Below are 12583 nucleotides of genomic sequence, written 5' to 3'. Positions count from 1 at the left end.
CACAAAAGTGAGAAGGGTATGAGAGAGGGTAATAGGGGGTAAAAAGCCAAATACATTATACATAAGTATGGATCTGTCAATGAATTAAAAAAGAAACTTCAAAGAATTTACACAAAAGCATTCAGAATACTGAAATAGAATAGAGAATACAGGCATAAAACCTTCACAGACAGAAACACCTAATTTTTGACAAAGAAAAGGCAGCCTCTTTAAGAAATAATGGAGAGAAAACTGCATTTCCATATGTGTAAGAACAAAACCAGATCATAGCACTCTGCACACTTGGGCACGCACACTTGTGCACTTGCACAAACACACACAAAAATCAATCAATCAAACAAACAAACAAAAGCCAAAAAAAAAAAAAAACCCAAATGAACGAAAGGCCTTCTTCATGTAAGATCTGAACTTTGACACTACGAGAGGCATCCATAAGGGAAGTCCTTAATGTATAAGTAAAGGGACACATAGGCAGAGGCGTCCTGAAACAGATGTTATTATCACAGAAAATACCAAAAGTGACAAATAAGGTCTGTAGAATTAAGAATATCTCTTGAAGAAGAATAGAGTATCAGCAGAGTGAGGAGACAGATTTCAGAATTAAAAAAAAAATCTTTCAACACCCATGAACTGCCAACAGTCTCTCAGAGAGGTATCACACTTCCCGGAACTCCTCCATCCATAATGATATGTCGATGGGGGTCAACCTTGATCGGGTCTTAATGCCTATAACCACAGATGCAATCGGTTCGTTCCTGTAATGACTGTGTTATGCCACGAAGATGTCTTTCTGTTGTACATCTTCCCATCATCTGACTCTCCTGGCCTTACTTTTTCTTAGTACCCCGGCTGGTTATGGGTTTCTGTATTAGCTTCTGCCATGACCATAAGAACTTTCTCTGATGAAGAGTGGGCACAGAAGTAAATATGAGTACTCAGGTTTAATAATACGACCTCTGAGTATAGACCATAGTAGTAGGGAATTTAAAATTCTTATACTAAGCAAAGTAATTTAGATTCAGAGAGTCAAATACAGAATTTTCTCTTATAGGTGGACTCGAGTTCTTAATTTTTTACAAGTGTATATTTATGCATGTACAGGTGTGAGCATATGCCTGCAAACTATAAAGGAGACAAAGGGAGAGTAAAAACAGGACTTAGTGGAGGAGGGAAGAAAAGGGGGCACTAAAGGTAATAGACTACATGTGGCATGAAAACAGAAGGGGGCTATTTTGGAGAAGAGCAGGCCAACAAAAGGGTTTCAAGGAAAACGATCAACGAAGTGTCTGTGAAAATTCTGTTCTGAACTCATTTTTTTTTCATTTTAAATAAATCACATATTTTTAAACTCTTTTTTTAATTAGGTATTTTCCTCGTTTACATTTTCAATGCTATCCCAAAGGTCCCCCATACCCCCCCCCCCGACTCCCCTACCCACGCACTCCCCCTTTTTGGCCCTGGTGTTCCCCTGTACTGGGGCATATAAAGTTTGCAAGTCCAATGGGCTTCTCTTTGCAGTGATGGCCGACTAGGCCATCTTTTGATACATATGCAGCTAGAGACAAGAGCTCCGGGGTACTGGTTAGTTCATATTGTTGTTCCACCTATAGGGTTGCAGTTCCCTTTAGCTCCTTGGGTAATTTCTTTAGTTCCTCCATTGGGGGCCGTGTGACCCATCCAATAGCTGACTGTGTGACTTCTGTGTTTGCTAGGCCCCGGCATAGTCTCACAAGAGAGAGCTAAACTCTTAAAAAGTAAACAAAGTGGGATGGAGAGATGGCTCTGTGGTTAAGAGCACCGACTGCTCCTCTAGAGGTCCTGAGTTCAATTCCCAGCACCCATATGGTGGCTCACAACCATTTGTAATGGGATCTGATCCCCTCTCCTAGTGTGTCTAAAGATAGATAGCTACAGTGTATTCATATACATAAATAAAAAACTCTTTTTTTAAAAAGTGAAAAAGGAACTTCAAATGGCAAACGATAGAATATCACATTAAGTACAACCAATTGCAGGAGTAACTTGCCAACCGATGGTACAACACCTATCTCATCATTTACACACTTTTTTTTTGTTGTTGTTTAAAGTACACGCATTGAGGGGCTGGTGAGATGGCTCAGTGGGTAAGAGCACCCGACTGCTCTTCTGAAGGTCAGGAGTTCAAATCCCAGCAACCACATGGTGGCTCACAACCATCCCTAACAAGATCTGACTCTCTCTTCTGGAGTGTCTGAGGACAGCTACAGTGTACTTACATATAATAAGTAAATAAGTAAATAAAGTACACGCATTACAGAAATAGAGGAAATCTGTGTTTTGGGAAACAGATTTTGCAGAGTTCCCATTTAACATCTGCCTAGAATTCAGAACTACTAATTGCTGCTCTTTGTGAAAGGTCCACAGAACTGGCCGCAAAGCAAGAGTGCCTCTGCTATGAAAATAGGAGTTTGAAGGCACTCCCTCAAGAACTTGGGCATGGAGCAACCTACATATGCTCTGTGAGCAATGCTTCCACAGACAGGCTGACTCTCCTGATCCCTGGCAGGGGCTCATAGTTGTGACACTTTCTCTACAGCAACTTCCAGAAAGGGAGGAGGCAGGAAGAGAAATGGAAGCACGGGGAGCTATAAAAAGGCATCCTTGCCACCCACTTATGCACAAGTCATAAAACACATGAAGGCATACATTCAAATGGTCAGAGAGAGAAGTAAAATGTGTGCCCTCTTATCACCTTTCCCTTCTTCACAGACTCCCTAATTTGGTGGCAGCCCCCTTGAGGCCCTGGTTGTACCAGGTCACATGCATGCTTCTTGCAAGCCTCTAGATAGAGCTTCTTCACAGATTTCCTGGTCTCCAAAGGCTAAACACTGGTAAGTATCCTGTGTCCTTTACAAGTTTCTATGGAAGCAAATCTGGTAGTTGAATGTGATGAAAGTCAGGGTACACAGGGCCATTAGGTCCTGGTTCCTTTGTAGCAGGAAAAAGTGCAACTCAGGACACAAGATTCAGCATGCTTTTTATTATGGGAACACAAGTCCTCTTCATGGGAGTTACATATGAAGCAATCAGCCCTGCGAGTGGTTATTACATGGCCTATGTGTATTTGATTTCTTGGTTAACACTTTAAATTCCGGCCAGGTCAGTGGCTTAGAAAGAAACAATTATATGGATGAAGAGGAAGATGACTTTCAAGGGCTCCTTTTAGAAGTTGTATCTGAACAATTCACTTCAGATTATTTCCTCGATCTAAAGGAAAAAAGTTAGGATATCTATCAGAAGAGCCTCATCCCCAGGCACTGGGGTCCCATTTTGCTGAAAGCCCAGGAACACTTATGTTTCACTGCTTTGAGTCCCACCCAGGCCTCACCTGGAATGTAAAGAAGGATTCATCATCTCTGATGCTTTTCCACTTGTTCTCAAAATGCCTGGGGCGGGAGAAGGACGGGTAACGTCAATTACTGTAACAAGAAAGATACACTGGCCACAAAGCACCACCACTTAACCTATGCTACTCATTTGCTGGGACATGTGTGCCAGACTCGGCACTGTTGTAATGGTGAAGAAAGACCTCGTAGAACTCACAGTGTTTGTCACCACTTATGCCCCGGATTCAAAGCAAAAAACACAGGGTCATGCCTAAGAATAATGGACTTTAATCCTTAGCCATTAAAAGAGAAGATCAAGAAAATAACAAATGGAAATTAAAAAAAATAAAAAAATCCCTCATTGCTTTTAAATTAAGATAATAGCCGCAACCTATAATTTACTACTTTAAGGTGTATAATTCAGTGATTTTTCTGCATATTGAGAATATACACTGGGCAGTGGTGGCACACGCCTTTAATCCCAGCACTTGGGAGGCAGAGGCAAGGGGATTTCTGAATTCGAGACCAGCCTGGTCTACAGAGTAAGTTCCAGAACAGCCAGGGCTACACAGAGAAACCCTGTCTCGAAAAAACAAAACAAAAAACAAAAAAACAAAAAAAGAAAGAAAGAAAGAAAGAAAGAAAGAAAGAAAGAAAGAAAGAAAGAAAGAAAGAAAGAAAGAAAGAAAAAGAAAATATTATACAGCTGTCTGAGTTATGTAATTTTAGAACATTTTCCTCATCTTAAATAGAACAGCATGCCATGTTCTTTAACCTATGCTACTCATTTGCTGGGACACGTAAATAGAATAAACGTAAACCCTTGCTGTCAGAAGCCATCTAGGAAAGGCTATGGCAGGCAAGTGTGTTCTCTGGTGATGGGCCACCCCTTTGCATGGCTGTGATGGGTGCACTCTGAGTGGCATGAACCCCAGAGACTTCATCCCAGGATTGCTTCTTCCTGCTGATGTGCCTTTCCCCCCACTATTACATAGCCTAATGATTCCTGGGCATCAGCCCACCATACAGGGCAAATTTCCTGCAGACCAATATGAAGGTGTACTTTCATGTAATAGTGATGTTTAGATAAATTGATGTCATAATTTCTGATAATGATTTTATAGAACTCCTGAATTGATTCAAGTAATCTCAAGCTCTCTATAGAATAAAAGCTGTAAAAAGAGCTCTGTAGACACTGAAACTTATAGAGGAGAAAGTGGGGAAAAACCTTGAAGATATGGGCACAGGGGAAAAAATCCTGAACAGAACAGCAATGGCATGTGCTGTAAGATCGAGAATTGACAAATGGGACCTAATGAAACTCCAAAGTTTCTGCAAGGCAAAAGACACCGTCAATAAGACAAAAAGACCACCAACAGATTGGGAAAGGATCTTTACCTATCCTAAATCAGATAGGGGACTAATATCCAACATATATAAAGAACTCAAGAAGGTGGACTTCAGAAAATCGAACAACCCCATTAAAAAATGGGGCTCAGAACTGAACAAAGAATTCTTACCTGAGGAATACCGAATGGCAGAGAAGCACCTGAAAAAATGTTCAACATCCTTAATCATCAGGGAAATGCAAATCAAAACAACCCTGAGATTCCACCTCACACCAGTCAGAATGACTAAGATCAAAAATTCAGGTGACAGCAGATGCTGGCGTGGATGTGGAGAAAGAGGAACACTCCTCCATTGTTGGTGGGATTGCAGGCTTGTACAACCACTCTGGAAATCAGTCTGGCGGTTCCTCAGAAAATTGGACATAGTACTACCGGAGGATCCAGCAATACCTCTCCTGAGCATATATCCAGAAGATGCCCCAACTGGTAAGAAGGACATAGGCTCCACTATGTTCATAGCAGCCTTATTTATAATAGCCTGAAGCTGGAAAGAACCCAGATGCCCCTCAACAGAGGAATGGATACAGAAAATGTGGTACATCTACACAATGGAATACTACTCAGCTATTAAAAAGAATGAATTTATGAAATTCCTAGCCAAATGGATGGACCTGGAGGGCATCATCCTGAGTGAGGTAACACATTCACAAAGGAACTCACACAATATGTACTCACTGATAAGTGGATATTAGCCCCAAACCTAGGATTCCCAAGATATAAGGTACAATTTGCTAAACACATGAAACTCAAGAAGAATGAAGACTGAAGTGTGGACACTATGCCCCTCCTTAGAATTGGGAACAAAACACCCATGGAAGGAGTTACAGAGACAAAGTTTGGAGCTGAGATGAAAGGATGGACCATGTAGAGACTGCCATATCCAGGGATCCACCCCATAATCAGCATCCAAACGCTGACACCATTGCATACTCTAGCAAGATTTTATCGAAAGGACCCAGATGTAGCTGTCTCTTGTGAGACTATGCCGGGGCCTAGCAAACACAGAAGTGGATGCTCACAGTCAGCTAATGGATGGATCACAGGGCTCCCAATGGAGGAGCTAGAGAAAGTACCCAAGGAGCTAAAGGGATCTGCAACCCTATAGGTGGATCAACATTATGAACTAACCAGTACCCCGGAGCTCTTGACTCTAGCTGCATATGTATCAAAAGATGGCCTAGTCGGCCATCACTGGAAAGAGAGGCCCATTGGACTTGCAAACTTTATATGCCCCAGTACAGGGGAACGCCAGGGCCAAAAAGGGGGAGTGGGTGGGTAGGGGATGGGGGGGTGGATATGGGGGACTTTTGGTTTAGCATTGGAAATGTAAATGAGCTAAATACCTAATAAAAAATGGAAAAAAAAAATAGCTCTGTAAACCTTTATGTGTCCATGGCTAATTGCACTAGGAAAGGAAAGCAGGCTTGGAACAAATTTATGATCAAGGAAAACATCCCTTCTAGGTTAGGAATGAAGCCACTGTCTGGTAACTAAAGATCATAAACTGGGAATGGGCAATTTATTGTAGGTGCCAAGGACAGAAAATAAATGATGGACTAGTCTATCTATACAAGACTTTAAAATAATAAGATTCAAGGCAGGTGGTTTGTCTTTTGACAAAACAGTGCTTACTTATGATGTAAAAGTAATTGCCTTAACCTTATGGTGAACTTATGGGGCTAGAAAAAGATAATGAATGCTTAGTCAGGTACTAGTCTTAATGGAAAGACTTGTAAACAAATCTGCTGTAATTTCTTACACTTTATCTATGACAAGAACTATTGCCTTAAAATTACTATGAACTTATGGAATGTAAAAGTGCTTAGAAATCCATGAGATCAATTATCCTGAGAAAGTATAAAAACTAAGAATAACAAAAGTGGTGGTACAGCCTTCTTCAGCTTCATCCAGTATGTGTGTCTCTGTATGAGGGCATTTCTTTTCTTCTTCCTTCCCTCCTTCCTGTCTTTCTTTTTACTTCCCCTCCCCTCTCTCCCCTCTTCCCTCTCCTATCTCCCCTCTCCTCTCCTCTCTGGCTCAGGAAGAGAGTCAAGGAACAACAAGCCTCTCAAGTGCCCAGTGAGAGGTGAGAGGCCTGAGTCAAAGAGAAAAGAAACTAAGTACATTTCTTTGCCCCTGCTCCTATTGCTTCTATCTCTACTCACCAAGTGCTGCAAAATTGATACATGCATCACAAAGCTCAGGTTTATCTGACCTAGTTCTTTATTCATTTTGCTTTGTTTCTTCAGACAAGGTCTCACTTTGTAGTCCTGGCTAGCCTTCATCCCCTATGCAGACCAGGCAGCTTTGAAATCAGGTCCACTTGACTCTGCCACCCAAGTGCTAGAATTAAAAGCATGCAACACTACACCCAGCCTGCATTTTCTTGATTTGACGACTGATGTGTAGTACCCAGCTCCATGTGGTTGGTGCCACCTCTGGGCTGGTGGTCCTGAGTGCTCTGACAAAGCTGGTTAAGCAAGCCCTGGGGTGTGAGTCAGTTGGCAGCACCCCTCTGCTTCATGATGGTCTCTGCTTCAGATCCTGCCTCCAGGTTCCTGCCTTGACTTACAAACAACCCTGAGTTCCCTCACTGTTGGCGTGTGACCAGAGAATTGCAAACTGAAATAAACCTTTCCCTCTTCAAGTTGCTCTTGAAAAATGGTGTCTTATCACAGCAATGGAAAATCTAACAAAGATAGTAGGTAAAAGGTGCTGCTACCAAGTCTGACAACCAGAATTCCATCCCCTGGATCCTGATGGGAAGAGAGAAATGACATTGGCAAGTTGTCCTACAACTTCCAAACAATCCCCATAGCATGCCTATACAAAACATTTAAAAAATGCAGCTAATTATTTTAAATGGAACCGATCCCTTTCTTACCAAATTCTGAGAGTTTGTCATGTATTTTATATAAAGGTTTTTAATCAAACATATAAAAATATTTCTCATTCAGTGGATTCACCTCTCATTTCCCTCTTGGTATCTTTGGTACTCTGCTTGAAAACTGATTATGTATCAATGTGAAAATACATATTTTTATATTTTTGGACGTGTACTTTATCAATTGTTCTATGTATCTTTAGCACCCAGGGTTATTTTTTCTTATACTTTAACGTAAGTTTATAGTAGCATTGCAGTGAGTTTTCCAACTATCTTCTTCATTTTCAAGATTATTTTTTATTATGGGTTCACTTTACTTTCATTTGAATTTTAGAATCCAGTGGTTAAGATTATGATATGGTTTATATGGGCATGTAATATGAACAAAAACTTGGGGAGGTTTGCTCTCATAATATTGTTAAGTGTTATAGTTCAGAAAAAAAGATACCTGTCCATTTTAAAAATTGTTTAAGTTTTATTTATTTCTGCAATACTTTCTCACATTTTTGCTAAGTACGTCCCTGGGTATATTTCTTATTCATGATACTGCAAATAAATTGCTTATTATGTCACTATAAAATTAATGCATATTTCTAAAAATTTTGGTCCAAAACTTGGCTTCACAACATCTGAATAGCTGTAAATCTCTATTAAAGCTCTACTTCTTTCAAATCAAGATTATTGCCAGCAATTCCCAGAACTCACTTCAGATCAGTGTGGGTGTTCCAGCAACTCTGGGTGAAGGACATTGTGGGATAGAGAAGGCCTTCCTGGTCTCTGTGGGGCTGGCATCGTTCACAATGCACAGCCTAGAAGAAAGATGGCTTTTTAAAGCAAACCCCTACTTTACTTTGCTGCCTCATTAACTGATTGATGTGCATTTCCCCTGCCAGGGGCTTACCTTTGGAGAGTTCTCCTACCAGCTTCATTAAATTGTAGATTTAACTTTGTCTTGTCTACCCTTTACAAAAGAAGTGGCCACTTGCACAATTTCAGAAGCTACTGACTCACAGTGGAGACTTATAACTTGGCCAAGGCCATACAGCCGATTACTGTCAAGAAAAACAGTCAAGCCGGGCAGTGGTGGCACATGCCTTTGGATTTCTGAGTTCGAGGACAGCCTGGTCTACAGAGTGAGTTCCAGGACAGCCAAGGCTACACAGAGAAACCCTGTCTCAACCCTCCCCCCCCAAAAAAAAAGAAAGAAAAAGGAAAAACAGTCAAGCCATACTCCTAATCACTTACCAAGATGTTCTTAGAGCTACTTATGTGCACTTTATAGTATTAAGAATCTCCCAAGAGTAGATGAATGCACTCCTAGCCCAAGGTTGAATGGGGGTTTCTATATCCACTCACAACATAGTCCTCACCTGAAATGCCTGTCAGCAGTTAAGATGAATGTCCAGGTGAAGGCACCGACACATCCCCAAAACTTTCCTTCCACTTCAATGTCAACAAGCAACCAAAATGAAACGAGAGGAAACAAAACAAAACAAAATATTGGAGTTGCACATGATTTTAAAACACATACACCACTCCACAGTGAGAGCCAGACCAGACACTGTGTTACCCAGAAGGAAGCCAGAGTGGGACACACTGAGGAGAATGAGAGAAAGCAAACTTTATAGTCCTGATGCCTGAATTGTGCAGAGTGGAAAACAACATGTGGAAGCAATGAATCAGAAGAGAAGAGAAGGGAATGAAGAGGGAACAGGGGAGAGGGGTGGGGGTGGGAGGAAGGGAGAGGGGGAAGAAGGGGAGGAGGGACAGGGGAAAGAAAGAACAAGAATGGGGCTGGGAATGCTCTTGTAGGAACTTCTACCACCAGAAAGGAACCCTGAAAGCTCTGATAGAGATTCTAAACTTACCTTCCTTGAATACTCCATTGACAGAGAAGCAGACGATTTTTTCCTGAAAAGAAAGAAAATGGTATAAAACTAAGGTTTTGATTCTTCTTTGAACAGTTCTTACTTGTACCTTTCTGGCCACGCCTACAGGAAGAAACAGATACTTACTGTCTGGACACAAAGGTCTATTACGACCACTTTGTTCTCTCCTGAAGACTCTGTGGGCCCGTGCCTCTACAGGGTCGGTCTTCTTCTCCTAGGAATCAAGTTCCTTGTTTCAGACTACCCAAGGCTCCTCTTATATGCTAGGTAGGATGATGATCAAGGAAGGTTGGTCCATAAGGAGGGAGGGACAGGAGGAGGAATGGAGGTTTCTAGGAAGCCAGGGGCTTCTTTCTCCTCAACCTCTTCTGCCCTTTCCCTTCCCTTCCTGCTCCAGGAAGCAAGCCTTCAGCTCCCCAGTCATGGCCCACTTTTGGATCCCAGAAATAGAGAGCAGAGGATCCCCAATCCAAAGGAAGACAGAGATCCCAGCAGTAGTCTAGAGGAAGTGATGTCCATATCAGCATCACCCAGGACCTCAGCCCTCAGCTAGGGCAGGACAACCTCTAGGGCATCCTGGGACAGAGGAGGGGACCATTCAGGAACAAGATCGGAAGGAAGGCTCCTCTCAGGATTGGGAAGGAGGCCTGGTGCTGTTGAGATGCTCAGGAGGGCTTTCTGGAGGAGGCTGAAAACTCACACAAGTGAAACACAACACAACCCATGCTAAGTGAGGGGGTGCAGAGGATAGTCGCAAAAAAGCCTGTGAGCAAAGCTAGGAGTACAGAGACAGGGAAGACATCAGGCCCTGTGGTCCTCCCAGAAGACCAGGGCTGCCTCTTCCCACAGAGAGTCTCTCAGGCCACCTGGGGGCTATGGTATCCATGAGGGGAAAGAGATGTACCTTACACAGCAGGTATGTACCTTACATAGGAAGATCGGTCTGGGAAGGTGCTGCACAATGGGTTCCCTTCTAGCCACAGCTGCTCCAGCTTCAGCCCTTTCATCTTCTCCAACTCCCACACTGTTCTTAGCTGAGAAAAATGGGAGCGAACTGGTAAAGGTGTTCCAGGCCAAGCCATATAGATCTAGAACCTAGTTCCCATCCTCACACAGGCAACTTTCTCTCTGCTTGCAGCCACATATCAGCGTGCACATTGCCTTCCACCTGCAACCCAAATCTCAGCTTTACCAAATTTCTTGAAAGGTTGAGAGTCTTGATGTGAGGGGCTTTCTCTAGTATTTCAGACAGGCCATCTAGCCAGTATATTTTGGTGTTGCTCACGTTCAAGGACAACAGCTTATTATTATTATTATTATTATTATTATTATTATTATTATTATGATGATGATGATGTATTTTCTTCATTTACATTTGTGTTGCAATTCCAAATATTTATAAATAGCTCTTTCCATCAATTTCTCCACAGCAACTCTTATACCTTTGGAGTCAAAGAAGATCATGGTACTACTTATTCAGCATGCCAAGAGACAATTCTTTCTGATGAAGAGGTGAACAAAGCCATACTGGGTGAAGCCTTAGGAAACTGGTTCAAGATCACGGTGAGTGTAGTAATCAGTAAATAACCTACAAGGGAAGCAGGTCAGGTGCTGTTACTTTGATCACATCTAAGGATAAATTCAGAAAAAGGAATAAAAAGACAACAGGGTGGATATAAGAAGGTAAGGCCACAGGAGGAGGACAAAGGTGAAATTACTATAGAGGACATGGGGAAGCACCCCAGAAGTTATCTCATTGTGGTTCCAACTTAAGAGTTTTTGACATCTCTGAAATCTTGCCAGACGACAGACAGGTAAGAAATAGTTTATAAGCTCTTAGTGTTTAAAAGGCTTGGGAAAAATGCTCCCTTTGGGAGCATTTGGGAGGTCCTAGTGGTACCAAAATCAATTAAGTTAGGTAGGTACATCTTAACTGGAATACACCAGTCCTCCAAGGGGAAAAACAATAGTTTCATCAAACACCCATGAGATCTAGGAGATTCACAGCTTTAGTTTGTTGGTGGTGTTGGTTTTTTAAATTTAAAAACTCATCTGCACCATATGAGTGCCTGCATCAGACACCTAAGCCACATCACTGGCCACACTGGTGGTGGAAGAGCTATGTGCATGTGGTTTTAAGGTCTGGGCTTTTAGAGACCTGGCAACTCAGGGTCCCTGAAGTCCCTACCCCAGCAATTAGGTCAGACAGTTCTGAGGTTTTCCTATGCTTGCTTGCTACTTAGCAAACAAAAATCTCTCCCCTGGAAGGAGATAACTTCAAAATAAAACATACACCATATTATATATATGCTTACCTGAAAAAGAAATGAACTAGCAATTAAAAAGGAAGAATGAAATCCACTGAAATGGCATTATTGTTAATAAAACAGACTGAAATCTTCAGCCAGCAATTGTAAAATGCACAAAATGCAAAGAATTTTCTGATAAGTCAAAAATGTAGTATCAGAAATTAAAAACAACCACGTTAGCATAGTAACAGCAGATATACCCTAAAGAGGAAATAAAAGGGGATTTGGAAAGAATTTCAAGAAGAGTCAGAATAAGGTACAGGAAGAGATAAATTAAAGGATGGATTCAGGACGAAATGGGGAAAAATTATAGGATAATCAAATGAAAGAAACTTGTTTAAGTCATTTAAACAAAGGCAAGAGAACTGCATCAAAATCGTTTTAGAAGATTAAATGTTTGGGAAATTTAAAAGGGAACAAAGGATACCAGATAACATACCACAGACTGAAAAAAAAGGCAGTATAAATATATATATATATAATGCTGCACAGTGGGGCAATAACCCAAGCATTCTGCAGTAAAGCTTTGAAATTCAACCAGTAGTACTATTTCAAACAGATGAGGCATGTGTGACATTTTAGAATAGATGGTCATCTGAGCCACAAATTGACACCGAATGGCAGCTGTGAAGATTCAAAGGCGCCTGTGGGTTTCCGTGTCCCCTCTACCACTGAAGTATGAGTGTTATTTTTCAGTTTATCACCCGCCAGCACCCCACCCCACTCC

The sequence above is a fragment of the Mus musculus genome, chromosome X, assembly GCF_000001635.26.
Source record: "Mus musculus strain C57BL/6J chromosome X, GRCm38.p6 C57BL/6J".
Lineage (NCBI taxonomy): Eukaryota > Metazoa > Chordata > Mammalia > Rodentia > Muridae > Mus > Mus musculus.
This window is presented reverse-complemented; position numbering follows the sequence as displayed.